This window comes from Procambarus clarkii, chromosome 19 (assembly GCF_040958095.1).
Source record: "Procambarus clarkii isolate CNS0578487 chromosome 19, FALCON_Pclarkii_2.0, whole genome shotgun sequence".
Classification (NCBI taxonomy): Eukaryota; Metazoa; Arthropoda; class Malacostraca; order Decapoda; family Cambaridae; genus Procambarus; species Procambarus clarkii.
This window is the reverse complement of record NC_091168.1, coordinates 40,030,285-40,047,875: the sequence shown is the minus strand read 5'-3', so window position 1 is coordinate 40,047,875 and position 17,591 is coordinate 40,030,285. Positions and strand designations below refer to the sequence as shown.

Here is a 17,591-nt window from a genome sequence, read left to right as displayed (position 1 = left end):
AGCTAGTTCTTGAGCTTGCTCTGCCTCTATCCTCTTCTGAGCTTGCTCTGCCTCTATCCTCTTCTGAGCTTGCTCTGCCTCTAACTGCAACTTCTTTAGTTCCAATTCTGCCTGCCACTGCATCTGAGTCTCTACCTTTCCTGTAGTTACAACATTTGCACCACTGGTGGACGGGGACTGCTCTAATATTTCCCTAGGTTCCCACTTTTCTTCTGTTAGCTCTGGTTCTCATCTTCCTCAATCCTTCCTTCTTCGTAAGCCTGTTCTTGAATCTTATCCTTTAGATTTCCACACTCATCTCCGCCTTCCTTATAACGATCCTTTCTCTCTTTCTGAACTTCAGTCTGCCCTGGCCCTCTGCGGATCTACGGCAGCGGGCTCGGATGACGTTCATTATGAGATGCTTCGCCATCTCCCGCCGTGCACGTTTCAGTATTTACTGAATCTGTATAACCAGGTCTGGGAGTCGTCGTCCGTCCCTGAGGACTGGCTCGATGCCGTTGTACTCCCTATTCGGAAACCAGGGTCTCTCGGTACGTCCCCTAAGGACTTCCGCCCTATTGCTCTCACGAGTTGTGTTTGCAAGCTGTTTGAGCATATGGTAAATGTCCATCTGATGTGGTTCTTGGAACATCATCACCACCTCTCCTTCTCAATTTGGTTTTCGCAAGTGCCGCAGCACGACTGATGTCCTGGTGAACTTGGAGGTCTATATTCGTACTGCTGTTGCTGCGAAGACCTCCGTTGTTGCTGTCCTTTTTGACCTGGAAAAGGCTTATGACACGACTTGGAGATACCATATTCTGTCGCAACTCCGTTCTTTTGGCCTTCGTGGTAATCTCCCTCTCTTCCTTCAAAGCTTTCTCTCTCGTTGTACCTTTCGAGTCAGGCTTGGTGCCACACTCTGCCTCTTTTCGGCAGTGTGAAGGTGTGCCCAAGGTAGTGTTCTGAGTACTACTCTTTTTCTGGTTGCCCTCAATGGTCTTCTTTCCTCCCTTCCTTCTGGCATCTTCTCCGCTCTTTATGTTGATGATCTTACTCTTTGCTGTCGAGGTGATGATTCGCCTCTCCTTCAACGACTTCAACTTGCGATTGATGTAGTGTCATCTTGGGCCACTAATCATGGCTTCAAGTTCTCTACTACTAAGACTTGTGCCATGACTTTTACTTGGAAGCGGGTCGTTCTTCTTCCCTCTTTGTCACTTTATGGTCATCCCCTTGAGTACAAATATTCCACGAAGCTTTTGGGGTTATTCTTTGACACTCGTTTGTCTTGGTCGCCCCATGTCTCTTACCTCCGTGTTGAATGCTCTAAGGCCCTTAACCTACTTAAGGTTTTGTCCCATACTTCTTGGGGAGCGGATAGACGCACGCTCCTCTATTTGCATTCCTCTCTCGTCCTGTCTAAACTCGATTATGGTTGCCCTGCATACTCTTCTGCTTCTCCTTCTACTCTTTGCTGTCTTGATCCTTTGCACCATACTGCGTTGCGCCTCAGCTCTGGTGCTTTTCGTTCAACTCTTACCCTCAGCTTGTACGCTGACACTGGCTTTCTGTCTCTCCAGGATCGCCGTGATCGCTACAGTCTTCGCTATCTTACAGCATCCTCACTCTCACCTCTATCGTGCTTTGACTTTTACCTCTCCTGTAGTTCCTGTTCCTCTTCACCACCTTCCTCTTTCTGTTCGTTAGTCTCGCTTACAAGATTCTCTTTCGGTTCGTCTTACTAATGTTTCTCCTCGTATTGTTTCCTCCTTGCCCCCGTGGAGGGTCCCCCTTCCCAAATTTTGTACTTCTCTGACCCGCATCACTAAAGCATTTACCCCTCCTACAGTTCTGAAACGCCTCTTCCTTGAGCACTTTTCTTCTCACTCCCACTCCGTTCCCATCTTCACCGACGGGTCAAAGTCTGCTGACGGTGTGGGCTACTCTGTTGTTTTTCCTGACCACACTTATATGTGTCGCCTTCCTCCGGTGGCTAGCATCTTCAAAGCGGAACTCTATGCTATTCTCTATGCTCTTCGTCTCCTGCTTTCCCGGTGTCAATCCTCCTTCGTGGTGGTAGTTGACTCTCGTAGTGCCCTCATGGCTTTAGGGTCCTTTAATCCAGTCCACCTTGTGGTCATCGAGATTCAACATTGGCTGTTTCTTATCTCCAGTAAATTTAAGTCGGTTGCATTTTGCTGGGTTCCCAGCCATGTTGGTGTCTCTTTAAATGAGCATGCGGATGCTGCCGCTAAGGACGCTATCCGCACTTGTCCCATCTCCCATAAAGGTGTTCCTTATTCCGACTTTTACCCCAGTTATTCATGCCTCCATCCTTGCCCGTTGGCAGAGTTTTTGGTCTTCTGTTCTTGGTAACAAACTGCGTACTCTTAAGAGTCGTGTGTCTCACTGGCCTTCCTCCTGCCACCGTAACCGGTGGTGGGAAACGGCTCTGGCTAGGTTACGTATTGGCCATACCCGTTTAACTCACAGTCACTTAAAGGAGCGCCGCCCTGCTCCTTATTGTCCAAATTGTATTGTCCCTCTTACGGTCATACATATCCTTGTTGAATGTCCTGACTTCCAGGACGAGCATGTGTCTTGTTTTCCGACCGTCCCCCGCGGTCGCTTGTCCCTCAGTAGAATTCTTGGCGACTCAGATACTTTTGATATCGTTCGCCTTATGCGTTTTTGTTCTCGTATTGGCATCCTTGGTGATATTTAGCGCCCTCTGATTATTTTGCACATTTGATGGTGCTACATAGCCTTCCCGGTTTGGTGCCTTCTATTGATAATTACTTACTTACTTCGTGACTACCCATCAACATGGGTTCAGGGAGGGTAAATCTTGCCTTACAGGCTTGATAGAATTCTTCGATCAGGTGACAAAAATTAAGCAAGAAAGAGAAGGATGGGCAGACTGCATTTTTTGGGACAGTCGGAAATAAAGCCTTTGACACAGTACCCCATAAAAGGTTGATGCATAAGCTGGAGAAACAGGCAGGAGTAACTGGTAGGGTGCTCCAGTGGATAAGGGAGTACCTAATATTATAGACTGTGGGTTGGTTGGTGTTGTCGTCGTTGTTCCTCCTTTGCAGACAACCCAACCCACAACTCAGTAGAGTGCTTATACCTCGCTAGGAGATCACACTAGGCGCTTCTGGCCCTTGGAGAGGGGCTCAACGTCACACATTTAGGGGATGCGGCTCCAACACTTAGCCTCGTTGTCACGTGCACACACCCACTCGAGCCGCTGTGACTCCCCATTCTCTCCTTAGGTGATATGATCTCCTCAATCCCCTATGACTTACTAATATTACCTTCTGCCCTGTTTTGGGCGGGTCCATACTCCACCTCACCTGGCGGCGGTCCTCACTCGCTGGGAGGGCCTTCCTCCGTCAGGAGCCAGGCTCCTTCAGTCGCCCGCCAGCGCTCAGAGGGGATGGACGTTGCTCCGTGTTCCTCCCTCTCCACTCTCTTATTTCAGGCTTTCTGCCTTATTAAAACATGTCTAACTTATAAATAAACATTGCTACTGTCGCTGGGCACACGACCAACTACAAGCAATCACTATGAACTGGCGTATATCGGGCTTACCACAGATTAACTGATCGAGGGCGCTTTCCCTCTGACGGCGTCTGGTCAGGGCGCTCCACACAGCCCACGAAAATGCCTCTGAGCAGCTTATTAAACTCTCCTCGCCGTCCAAGACTTGACACCACAACGTTCTCAGCTCAATTCCACAGCTGGCACGTCTGCACACTTCTCTTCTCTTAGAGATATATCACTTGGGGTTCCCTTCTGACGGGAGCTCAAACGGAGCGCGGCTTCCCCCTGCGATGTCTGGCACTCAAGTGAGGTCAAGGTCCTCCGGAAGCGAGCCTCACGCCTCCAGCAAAATGTCCACATCTCCTCGCCAGTCATTTATCTGTTTTCTTCTTCATTGCCCATAATCTTAAACTGTTATACATATCCAAGCAACTATTTTACATATGCGTTATCACCTCAATATTTGCTAGACCTTCTAATCAGGTCAGGCTTGCTGAATAACTCTCAAGAAGGGAGACTCGTTTCTCCTGCCGGCTGAGATCATAACACTAAGCAATAGGAAGCTGAGAGTTACAGTGAGGGGTGAGACCTCAGAATGGCGTGAAGTCACCAGTGGAGTCCCACAAGGCTCTGTACTTGGACCTATCCTGTTTCTGATATATGTAAATGATCTCCCAGAGGGTATAGACTCATTCCTCTCAATGTTTGCTGACGACGCCAAAATTATGAGAAGGATTAAGACAGAGGAGGACAGCTTGAGGCTTCAAGAAGACCTGGACAAGCTGCAGGAATGGTCGAACAAATGGCTGTTAAAGTTTAACCCAAGCAAATGTAATGTAATGAAGATAGGGGTAGGAAGCAGGAGACCAGATACAAGGTATCATTTTGGAGATGAAATACTTCAAGAGTCAAAGACCTGGGGGTTGATATCACGCCAGACCTGTCCCCTGAAGCTCATATCAAGAGGATATCATCAGCAGCATATGCCAGGTTGGCTAACATAAGAACGGCCTTTAGAAACTTGTGTAAGGAATCTTTCAGAACATTATATACCACATATGTCAGACCAATCCTGGAGTATGCGGCTCCAGCATGGAGTCCATATCTAGTCAAGCGTAAGACTAAACTGAAAAAAAGGTTCAAAGGTTTGCCACCAGACTAGTACCCGAGCTGAGAGGTATGAGCTACGAGGAGAGACTACGGGAATTAAACCTCACTACGTTGGAAGACAAAAGAGTTAGGGGGGACATTATCACCACATTCAAGATTCTCAAGGGAATCGACAGGGTTGATAAAGACAGGCTATTTAACACAAGGGGCACACGCACTAGGGGACACAGGTGGAAACTGAATGCCCAAATGAGCCACAGAGATATTAGAAAGAACTTTTTTAGTGTCAGAGTGGTTGACAAATGGAATGCATTAGGAAGTAATGTGGTGGAGGCTGACTCCATACACAGTTTCAAGTGTAGATATGATAGAGCCCAATAGGCTCAGAAACCTGTACACCTGTTGATTGACGGTTGAGAGGCGGGACCAAAGAGCCAGAGCTCAACCCCCGCAAGCACAACTAGGTGAGTGTACACACACACACACACATACATACATACATACATACACATACACATACATACACATACATACATATACATACATATACATACATATATTTTAGATACAGTTTTAAATGTAAATAAAAGATAACGAGTGAGAAAACAAAGTCACTGCACTGAACTAATGATGGTCGAAAGGCGGGGCTCAAGAGCAGAGGCTCAATCCTGGTGTGCGCGTGCACGCATGCACACGCGCCCGCGCACCCACGCACGCACGCTGTCCGTGGTACAGAGATATTTGTCAAGAAACTCATCATATACGCAGTAAGCAACTGGAATGTAACATAACCAAGAAGCCAATGGCTGCTCCCCATACCAACTGTCCAATGACAAGACATATTACTAAACTAGAATTTTCTTTCCAATTTCCTAGATTAGGTTTCTCTTGGGTGAAAGTGGTACTAGATGTTTTCTGGACCAGCCACGAGTCGCCAGAACTTAATGCAAGATAACCATTATGTCACTAGAAAGGCAAATGTCTAAGTAAATCAAAGGAAATAATCTAATAGAGGAACTGAAGGGTATATATACATCAGATCACAGATCAATATAGGGCGTGTTGTCCGCAGCCTAGGCTGTCATAAGCCAGTATTTTACACCATGGCCATGAATACCTTACCCCGGGGCCATATTTAACACTGAATCGACATTCATAATGTTTATCATATGCTGATTTATCATTGATTCTAGGAATCTTTTTAACTTTGATCCTACATTGAGTTAACATTGATCCGAAGTTGATTTTACGTTGACGCTACGTTGATTAACATAGATCATGTTAACATTGATTCTATGTTGACTTAACAGTGATCCTGTGGTGATTTAATGTTGAGCCTATGTTGATTTAACACCGATTTAATGTTGAGCCTATGTTGATCTTAGTTTGAGTTAACGTTACTTATATTTGCCCGCTGCAAGTTGTAACTGAATGAGCTTAAGAGACGGCCAGCTTGGTGTCTGGGGACCCCCTTACCTAGACCTTTATCTGACGAAGAAAAGTCTGTTGCGTCTCTTTTGCACCTCTGTTGCACGTCTGTTACGTATCTGTTGCGTCTCACAACGACTTTTAAGGATCCATCCAGACCCTCTTCTGCCCAGTGGCTACTAGGGCTCTGTGGACGGAAGCGTCGAACACCAAAAGTGGTGTTGGTTTCGACACCACTTTGATATTGTGCCCACTGGGTATCGGATACCACCTGACGCATCCAAACCATCTGCAGGTGGTATCTTGGCGACTCCCTGACACCCGACCTTTCTACAGGTGGTAACTGGGTACCACCTGATGTCACATACACTTGCTATCAGCAGATGTTCACAGGTGTTCACTTACTGTCTGTAACTTGTTCATTGGTGTTCATCTGCACTGAAGAGTTTACAGATGATTCGAGAGTTAAGGAACTTTAAAGTCTGTCAGTTATCAGGTATTTCATCCGTTTTTTATTAAATTCTTCATATCGGATTACGGCGGAAACTATCATATTGTCATGATACGAGTTGTGGTACAGGTGTTGGGGTACAGGTATTGTGGTACAAGTGTTGTGGTACAGGTGTTGTGGTACAAGAGTTGAACGGACACCAGGCCTGCTTTTCCGGTAAGTAAACGGGGACACAAACAGCTAAAAACAACACAACTAGTTCCCCCTCGTAACATAATTTTACTAGCATATCAATGTTTAATTAAAATATATATATATATATATATATATATATATATATATATATATATATATATATATATATATATATATATATATATATATATATATATATATATATATATATATATATATATATATATATATATATATATATATATATATATATATATATATATATATATATATATATATATATATATATATATATATATATATATATGCGTTATGTTTAATCGTTATCGTAAGTCCTACACATTGACACGCATTAACTAGCTCTCCAACTATCACTGGATATCCTAATCTTAAGTCTGGGCCAGAATTCATCAGGTATTTACGTGACCATTTACGAAACCTGTACATCATCATCTCAATCATGGCGACTTAGTTTGGGTCTAGTAAGCAGTTTACGACCTCAGGAAGGTCGCAACGTAAGGTTATCATTGTTATAGACAACCTCATGGTACTTCCGAGGTCGTAAACTGTTTATTAAATACAATCAAAGCCACCGTGGTTGAGGAAAGATGTACAGGTTTCGTAATTGGACATGATGCTTGATGAATCCTGATTGATTAAAGAGCTCAGAATCGCTCTTAAAGAGCTTAAGAAGAGTCAAAGATTTTGTATCATAACGTTTGGAAAATGTAATCTTTGAGGCGGACTACGACGCGAGGTCAAAAGACCACTCATCATAGCCTCGTGAATCAAGACAATTGCAAATACAGATTCAAGTGCTGATTCTTAGTGTAGTGAATAAGTCAGGTGAGAGCACTTACGTGTTGACTTACGAGATCAGAACCTATTATTTCATGGCGTACATTCTGTACTTACTAAAAAGTTTAAGACCTCTGAAGCTCTACGAGGCTAAGCAAGGTAATTATGAGGAGAAAGCTATAATCTACTATAACTATATAGTACTTGGGAAGGATATGAGGACAAGGAACTGGGATATGAGGAAAAGGAACTGGGATATGAGGAGAGGGAGCTGGGGGTATGAGGACAAGGAGTTGGGATATGAGGACAGGGAGCTGGGATATGAGGACCCCTCCTGTAGTTCCTGTTCCTCTTCACCACCTTCCTCTTTCTGTCCGTTTATCTCGCTTACAAGATTCTCTTTCGGTTCGTATTACTAATGTTTCTCCTCGTATTGTTCCCTCCTTGCCCCCGTGGAGGGTCCCCCTTCCCAAATTTTGTACTTCTCTGACCCGCATCACTAAAGCTTTTACCCCTCCTACAGTTCTGAAACGCCTCTTCATTGAGCACTTTTCTTCTCACTCCCACTCCATTCCCATCTTCACTGACGGGTCAAAGTCTGCTGACGGTGTGGGCTACTCTGTTGTTTTTCCTGACCACACTTATATGTGTCGCCTTCCTCCGGTGGCTAGCATCTTCACAGCAGAACTCTATGCTATTCTCTATGCTCTTCGTCTCCTGCTTTCCCGGTGTCAATCCTCCTTCGTGGTGGTAGTTGACTCTCGTAGTGCCCTCATGGTTTTAGGGTCCTTTAATCCGGTCCACCTTGTGGTCATCGAGATTCAACATTGGCTGTTTCTTATCTCCAGTAAATTTAAGTCGGTTGCGTTTTGCTGGGTTCCCAGCCATGTTGGTGTCTCTTTAAATGAGCATGCGGATGCTGCCGCTAAGGACGCTATCCGGCACTGGTCCCATCTCCCATAATGGTATTCCTTAATCCGACTTTTATCCAGTTATTCATGCCCAATTGCAGAGTTGTTGGTCTCCTGTTCTTGGTAACAAACTGCGTACTCTTAAGAGTCGTGTGTCCCAGTGGCCTTCCTCCTGCCACCGTAACCCGCGGTGGGAAACGGCTCTGGCTAGGTTACATATTGGCCATACCCGATTAACTCACGGTCACTTAATGGAGCGCCGCCCTGCTCCTTATTGTCCAAATTGCATTGTCCCTCTTACGGTCATACATATCCTTGTTGAATGTCCTGACTTCCAGGACGAGCGTGTGTCTTGTTGTCCGACCGTCCCCCGCGGTCGCTTGTCCCTCTATAGAATTCTTGGTGACTCGGATACTTTGATATCGTTCGCCTTATGCATTTTTGTTCTCGTACTGCATCCTTGGTGATATTTAGCGCCCTCTGATTATTCCGCACACTTGATGGTGCTACATAGCCTTCCCGGTTTGGTGCCTTCTATTGATAATTAATTAAAATTAGCACCAGCATGTACCTAGTTCCTAGCACCAGCGTATACCTAGTTCCAAGCACCAGCCTATACCTAGTTCCTAGCATCAGCATATACCTTGTTCCTAGCACCAGCATATACCTAGTTCCTAGCACCAGTGTATACTTAGTTCCTAGCACCAGCCTATACCTAGTTCCTAGCATCAGCATATACCTTGTTCCTAGCACCAGCATATACCTAGTTCCTAGCACCAGTGTATACTTAGTTCCTATAGCACCAGCATATACCTAGTTCCTAGCACCAGCATATACCCAGTTCCTAGCACCAGCATATACTTAGTTACAAAAATCAGGGTATTTCTGGTTCTCAAAAAATTCCATCACTGGGTAAGAGAGATAGAGAGGTTGTAAGTGGATACTTTAATGCTCTGTGAATTCCCCCCCGGAGGATTCAACCCAATATTATATGTTGCGTTGGATTATATAAGGACCAGGATGAGGAGTCTCCATTTGGAAAACCCGTACATCATTCCTCAATCACGACGGCTTTATACATGTATATACTGCATGCGCTGTCGAAGCACTACGAAGTTGTTTATAACATTAACAGCCTAACGGTGTGAGGTTTCCAAGCTCATAAAGGGTTTAGTAAATACAGAATAAGACATGACAATTGTGGAAAGATGTAAAGGTGTTTTAAGGAGACACGCAAATGGTTGAAGAATGGGTTCAACAAGATCCTGAGGCAGTCGCTAACCAAATGTGTACTGGAAATATGGCGGGACATTTAAAATTATGCATAGCTGCTAAATATTGGACAAAATATAAATTCAGAGCACTCTATGTGACCCAAATGTGTTTTTGAGAACAAACTTTGGGAGTCAGAATCTCTTATTCCAAGCTGCTACTTTGTTTAGATCTTAACAAACACAATCTCACTACAACGTTGGAGTATATGTTGCTACAACGTTGGAGTATATGTTGCAACAACGTTGAAGTCTATGTTGCTACAATGTTCAAGTATATGGTGCTACAATGTTGGAGTGTATGTTGCTGCAATGTTGGATCATATATTGCTATATTATACCTATAATAAACCGTGTATTATATTTTGCTACAACGTTGGAGTATATGTTGACAATTAAACGACGTTGGTGCAAATGTTGGCTACAGCGTTGGAGTATATGTTGCTACAACGTTGGTGCAAATGTTGCTACAGCGTTGGAGCATATGTTGCTACAACGTTGGAGTATATGTTGCTACAACTTTTTTGACAAATGCGTCAGAAATGTGTGTTAACATTGTATGTTTTCTGGAGAATCTGAAGGAAACAAAATCTTTTTTTCTGTTAACTGAAGAATCAGAACTGAGGCACAGTAGCATTTCACCGGTATAGTCATTGTAGTAACGTTATCACGTCACTACAACATATACATAACGGTATGTGTGTTTGCTGGATATAACCCCACGAGCTAGGGACAGAGGGACGCAAGAGGGCAGGCAAACGTAGCATGTCAGGTACAGGAGCGGAGGCATAGGAGGCCCGCTGAAGGCTCTTCTCCACCCGCACTCTTCATTGTAATAAAGAACACCTTCTGTAGCTGGAGGAATCCAGAGGCTTGAGACTACAATGGCTTCAGGAGCTGAAGACTAATGGCGCTCTGGGCTACTTGTAGCCAGAGGCGGTCAAACAACGCTAGCACACACTGGTGCTCCAACTGCCACTCTGGCAGCAGCATTGTGTCTGGCTACATGCAACACCAGCTCAGAGAAGTCTCACGAAGCCGGTGGAGTTTACTGCCGGATCACATGCAATAGCCACCGTAGGTGCGTATGGCGTCCTCTGTGTAGGTCTTGCCTGGGATGACACCGGGATCCAAGTGGTGCAGGGAGCAGTCATGGGCGGGGGGACACTGATACAACGTCTTGTGTTCACTTCTTCGAACTGGGTCGCTTCTTCATGGTGAAGAGACGACATGGCTCTTTCCGCTTACATCGCAGCCGCTGTGAAAAAAAAGAAGATTCAGACTAGATGTTTAACAATGACAACACATAGGGGTTTATTACTTTAAATTCATGTGAAGGAGTTGCAAAATATTGCATAAAACACAAGTTCTGGATGGACTGGTCGGCATATCAAAGCCTTCAACATCGCAGATATGTTGACAGACTTACTATTATGTACGAAGGGTCTCCAAGTTCCCCATCTGGCACAACTTCTTGGCCAACCAGAGATTGTCAGTCACAACACAAGGCGCTCAGCCATCAACAACCTCCAGATGGTTGTATACATTAGTCCGCCTCGTATTTGCAATATGTTTGCTCAACATGTACTGAGGACCCATGTGTAATCAAACCAAGTGACCAGATGAAGACTTTATCACACAGTTGGCTCCTGGTTCATCCTTTTCCCTCCTTGACTGTCATTTAGTATTTTATTTTAGTTTCTTTATAATAGACACAAATAACAAATTCATCAAATAAGTGAGGGGTCTAGGGATGAGCTTCTGATGAGTTGGTGTAGGATAACAGCTCTTGCTGGCAGTTTCACTAGCGACGAAACTACAGTTCCTAATGAACCCTAGAGGGTTCGAGAGAGAGATACAGAGACACAGAAAGAGAGAAAGAAAGAGATCGCTAAATGACACCGAAGTATATTTGAATATAATCATTATGTGAATACTACTAGAATCCTTATTCTCATAGTTGACAGAGAAGGAATGAGAGAACGTACACTCTGGGGAGAGCAGGCGAAGCTGTAGTGAAACCCAACGCCCTGGCCAGTCCAGTGATAGTGACATACAAGAGGCAGGCCTCTTGATGATATACGTTACCGAGTTCTTGGGACATACGCAGTGTATGATCTGCTGCGTCGCGTTGTCGGGAAAGGTGGTGAAGGTCCAGGTAACGTCACGGAAGTAACGACACTTGGCCAGTTTCTTGGTGGGCTCACACACCTGTGGAAGACGCTAGGTGTTTGGATCCGGATGAACAGGTGTTGGTGCGGACAGTTTGACTGTTTCAGGTGTTTTATATGAGTGATGGTGGCGTGCACTGGTGATGGTGACATATACTGGTGATGGTGACATATACTGGGGATGGTGACATACACTGGTGATGGTGACATACACTGGTGATGGTGACATACACTGGTGATGGTGACATACACTGGTGATGGTGACATACACTGGTGATGGTGACATACACTTATGATGGTGACATATACTGGTGATGGTGACATACACTGGTGATGGTGACATACACTGGTGATGGTGGCGTGCACTGGTGATGGTGACATACACTGGTGATGGTGACATATACTGGTGATGGTGACATACACTGGTGATGGTGACATACACTGGTGATGGTGACATATACTGGTGACGGTGACATACACTGGTGACGGTGACATACACTGGTGATGGTGGCGTGCACTGGTGATGGTGGCGTGCACTGATGATGGTGACATACACTGGTGATGGTGACATACACTGGTGATGGTGGCGTGCACTGGTGATGGTGGCGTGCACTGATGATGGTGACATACACTGGTGATGGTGACATACACTGGTGATGGTGACATATACTGGTGATGGTGACATACACTGGTGATGGTGGCGTGCACTGGTGATGGTGGCGTGCACTGATGATGGTGACATACACTGGTGATGGTGACATACACTGGTGATGGTGGCGTGCACTGGTGATGGTGGCGTGCACTGGTGATGGTGACATACACTGGTGACGGTGACATACACTGGTGATGGTGACATACACTGGTGACGGTGACATATACTGGTGATGGTGACATACACTGGTGACGGTGACATACACTGGTGACGGTGACATACACTGGTGATGGTGACATATACTGGTGATGGTGACATACACTGGTGATGGTGACATATACTGGTGATGGTGACATATACTGGTGATGGTGACATACACTGGTGATGGTGACATACACTGGTGACGGTGACATACACTGGTGATGGTGACATATACTGGTGATGGTGACATACACTGGTGATGGTGACATATACTGGTGATGGTGACATATACTGGTGATGGTGACATACACTGGTGATGGTGACATACACTGGTGATGGTGGCGTGCATTGGTGATGGTGACATACACTGGTGATGGTGACATATACTGGTGATGGTGACATACACTGGTGACGGTGACATACACTGGTGATGGTGACATACACTGGTGATGGTGACATATACTGGTGATGGTGACATACACTGGTGACGGTGACATACACTGGTGATGGTGACATACACTGGTGATGGTGACATATACTGGTGATGGTGACATACACTGGTGATGGTGACATACTGGTGATGGTGACATATACTGGTGATGGTGACATACACTGGTGATGGTGACATACACTGGTGATGGTGGCGTGCACTGGTGATGGTGACATACACTGGTGATGGTGACATATACTGGTGATGGTGACATACACTGGTGATGGTGACATACACTGGTGATGGTGGCGTGCACTGGTGATGGTGACATACACTGGTGATGGTGACATATACTGGTGATGGTGACATACACTGGTGATGGTGACATACACTGGTGATGGTGACATATACTGGTGATGGTGACATACACTGGTGATGGTGACATACACTGGTGATGGTGGCGTGCACTGGTGATGGTGACATACACTGGTGATGGTGACATACACTGGTGATGGTGACATACACTGGTGATGGTGACATACACTGGTGATGGTGACATACACTGGTGATGGTGACATACACTGGTGATGGTGACATACACTGGTGATGGTGACATACACTGGTGATGGTGACATACACTGGTGATGGTGACATACACTGGTGATAGTGACATACACTGGTGATGGTGACATACACTGGTGATGGTGACATACACTGGTGATGGTGACATACACTGGTGATGGTGACATACACTGGTGATGGTGACATACACTGGTGATGGTGACATACACTGGTGATGGTGACATACACTGGTGATGGTGACATACACTGGTGATGGTGACATACACTGGTGATGGTGACATACACTGGTGATAGTGACATACACTGGTGATGGTGACATACACTGGTGATGGTACCATACACTGGTGATAGTGACATACACTGGTGATGGTGACATACACTGGTGATGGTGACATACACTGGTGATGGTGACATACACTGGTGATAGTGACATACACTGGTGATGGTGACATACACTGGTGATGGTGAACATACACTGGTGATGGTGACATACACTGGTGATGGTGACTACATGTGATAGTGACACACACTGGTGATGGTGACATACACTGGTGATAGTGACACACACTGGTGATGGTGGACATCACACACTGGTGATGGTGACATACACTGGTGATGGTGACATACACTGGTGATAGGTGACATACACTGTGATGGTGACATACACTGGTGATGGTGACATACACTGGTGATGGTGACATACACTGGTGATGGTGACATACACTGGTGATGGTGACATACACTGGTGATGGTGACATACACTGGTGATGGTGACATACACTGGTGATGGTGACATACACTGGGTGATTGTGACATACACTGGTGATGGTGACATACACTGGTGATGGTGACATACACTGGTGATGGTGACATACACTGGTGATGGTGACATACACTGGTGATGGTGACACACTGGTGATGGTGACACACACTGGTGATAGTGACATACACTGGTGATGGTGACATACACTGGTGATGGTGACATACACTGGTGATGGTGACATACACTGGTGATAGTGACATATACTGGTGATGGTGACATATACTGGTGATGGTGACATACACTGGTGATGGTGACATACACTGGTGATGGTGACATACACTGGTGATAGTGACACACACTGGTGATGGTGACATACACTGGTGATGGTGACATACACTGGTGATGGTGACATACACTGGTGATGGTGACATACACTGGTGATGGTGACATACACTGGTGATGGTGACATACCACTGGTGATAGTGACACACACTGGTGATGGTGACATACACTGGTGATGGTGACATACACTGGTGATGGTGACATACACTGGTGATGGTGACATACACTGGTGATGGTGGACATACACTGGTGATAGTGACACACACTGGTGATGGTGACATACACTGGTGATAGTGACATACACTGGTGATAGTGACACACACTGGTGATAGGTACCATACACTGGTGATGGTGACATACACTGGTGATGGTGACATACACTGGTGATGGTGACATATACTGGTGATGGTGACATATACTGGTGATGGTGACATACACTGGTGATGGTGACATACACTGGTGATGGTGGCGTGCATTGGTGATGGTGACATACACTGGTGATGGTGACATATACTGGTGATGGTGACATACACTGGTGATGGTGACATACACTGGTGATGGTGGCGTGCACTGGTGATGGTGACATACACTGGTGATGGTGACATATACTGGTGATGGTGACATACACTGGTGATGGTGACATACACTGGTGATGGTGACATATACTGGTGATGGTGACATACACTGGTGATGGTGACATACACTGGTGATGGTGGCGTGCACTGGTGATGGTGACATACACTGGTGATGGTGACATATACTGGTGATGGTGACATACACTGGTGATGGTGACATACACTGGTGATAGTGACATACACTGGTGATGGTGACATACACTGGTGATGGTGACATACACTGGTGATGGTGGCGTGCACTGGTGATGGTGACATACACTGGTGATGGTGACATACACTGGTGATAGTGACACACACTGGTGATGGTGACATACACTGGTGATAGTGACATACACTGGTGATGGTGACATATACTGGTGATGGTGACATACACTGGTGATAGTGACATACACTGGTGATGGTGACATACACTGGTGATGGTACCATACACTGGTGATAGTGACATACACTGGTGATGGTGACATACACTGGTGATGGTGACATACACTGGTGATGGTGACATACACTGGTGATAGTGACATACACTGGTGATGGTGACATACACTGGTGATGGTACCATACACTGGTGATAGTGACATACACTGGTGATGGTGACATACAATGGTGATGGTGACATACACTGGTGATGGTGACATACACTGGTGATAGTGACATACACTGGTGATGGTGACATACACTGGTGATGGTGAAACACACTGGTGATGGTGACACACACTGGTGATGGTGACATACACTGGTGATAGTGACACACACACTCTCTCTCTCTCTCTCTCTCTCTCTCACTGGTGATAGTGACATACACTGGTGATGGTGGCATAGCACTGGTGATGGTGACATACACTGGTGATAGTGACATACACTGGTGATGGTGACATACACTGGTGATAGTGACATACACTGGTGATGGTGACATACACTGGTGATGGTGACATACACTGGTGATGGTGACATACACTGGTGATTGTGACATACACTGGTGATGGTGACATACACTGGTGATGGTGACATACACTGGTGATGGTGACATACACTGGTGATGGTGACATACACTGGTGATGGTGACACACACTGGTGATGGTGACACACACTGGTGATAGTGACATACACTGGTGATGGTGACATACACTGGTGATGGTGACATACACTGGTGATGGTGACATACACTGGTGATAGTGACATATACTGGTGATGGTGACATATACTGGTGATGGTGACATACACTGGTGATGGTGACATACACTGGTGATGGTGACATACACTGGTGATAGTGACACACACTGGTGATGGTGACATACACTGGTGATGGTGACATACACTGGTGATGGTGACATACACTGGTGATGGTGACATACACTGGTGATGGTGACATACACTGGTGATGGTGACATACACTGGTGATAGTGACACACACTGGTGATGGTGACATACACTGGTGATAGTGACATACACTGGTGATAGTGACACACACTGGTGATGGTACCATACACTGGTGATGGTGACATACACTGGTGATGGTGACATACACTGGTGATGGTGACATACACTGATGATAGGTACACACACTGGTGATGGTGACATACACTGGTGATGGTGACATACACTGGTGATAGTGACATACACTGGTGATGGTGACATACACTGGTGATGGTGACATACACTGGTGATGGTGACATACACTGGTGATAGTGACACACACTGGTGATGGTGACATACACTGGTGATAGTGACATACACTGGTGATAGTGACACACACTGGTGATGGTACCATACACTGGTGATGGTGACATACACTGGTGATGGTGACATACACTGGTGATGGTGACATACACTGGTGATGGTGACATACACTGGTGATGGTGACATATACTGGTGATGGTGACATACACTGGTGATGGTGACATACACTGGTGATAGTGACACACACACTGGTGATGGTGACATACACTGGTGATAGTGACACACACTGGTGATGGTGACATACACTGGTGATAGTGACATACACTGGTGATAGTGACACACACTGGTGATGGTACCATACACTGGTGATGGTGACATACACTGGTGATGGTGACATACACTGATGATAGGTACACACACTGGTGATGGTGACATACACT

At 45.6% G+C, this 17,591-nt stretch overlaps 1 pseudogene; it reads right to left on the bottom strand.

The window, feature by feature from the left end:
- Positions 1 to 10,757: 10,757 nt before the first annotated feature.
- LOC123747956 (protein giant-lens-like) overlaps positions 10,758 to 17,591 on the bottom strand; it is an 18,002-nt pseudogene continuing 11,168 nt past the window's right edge.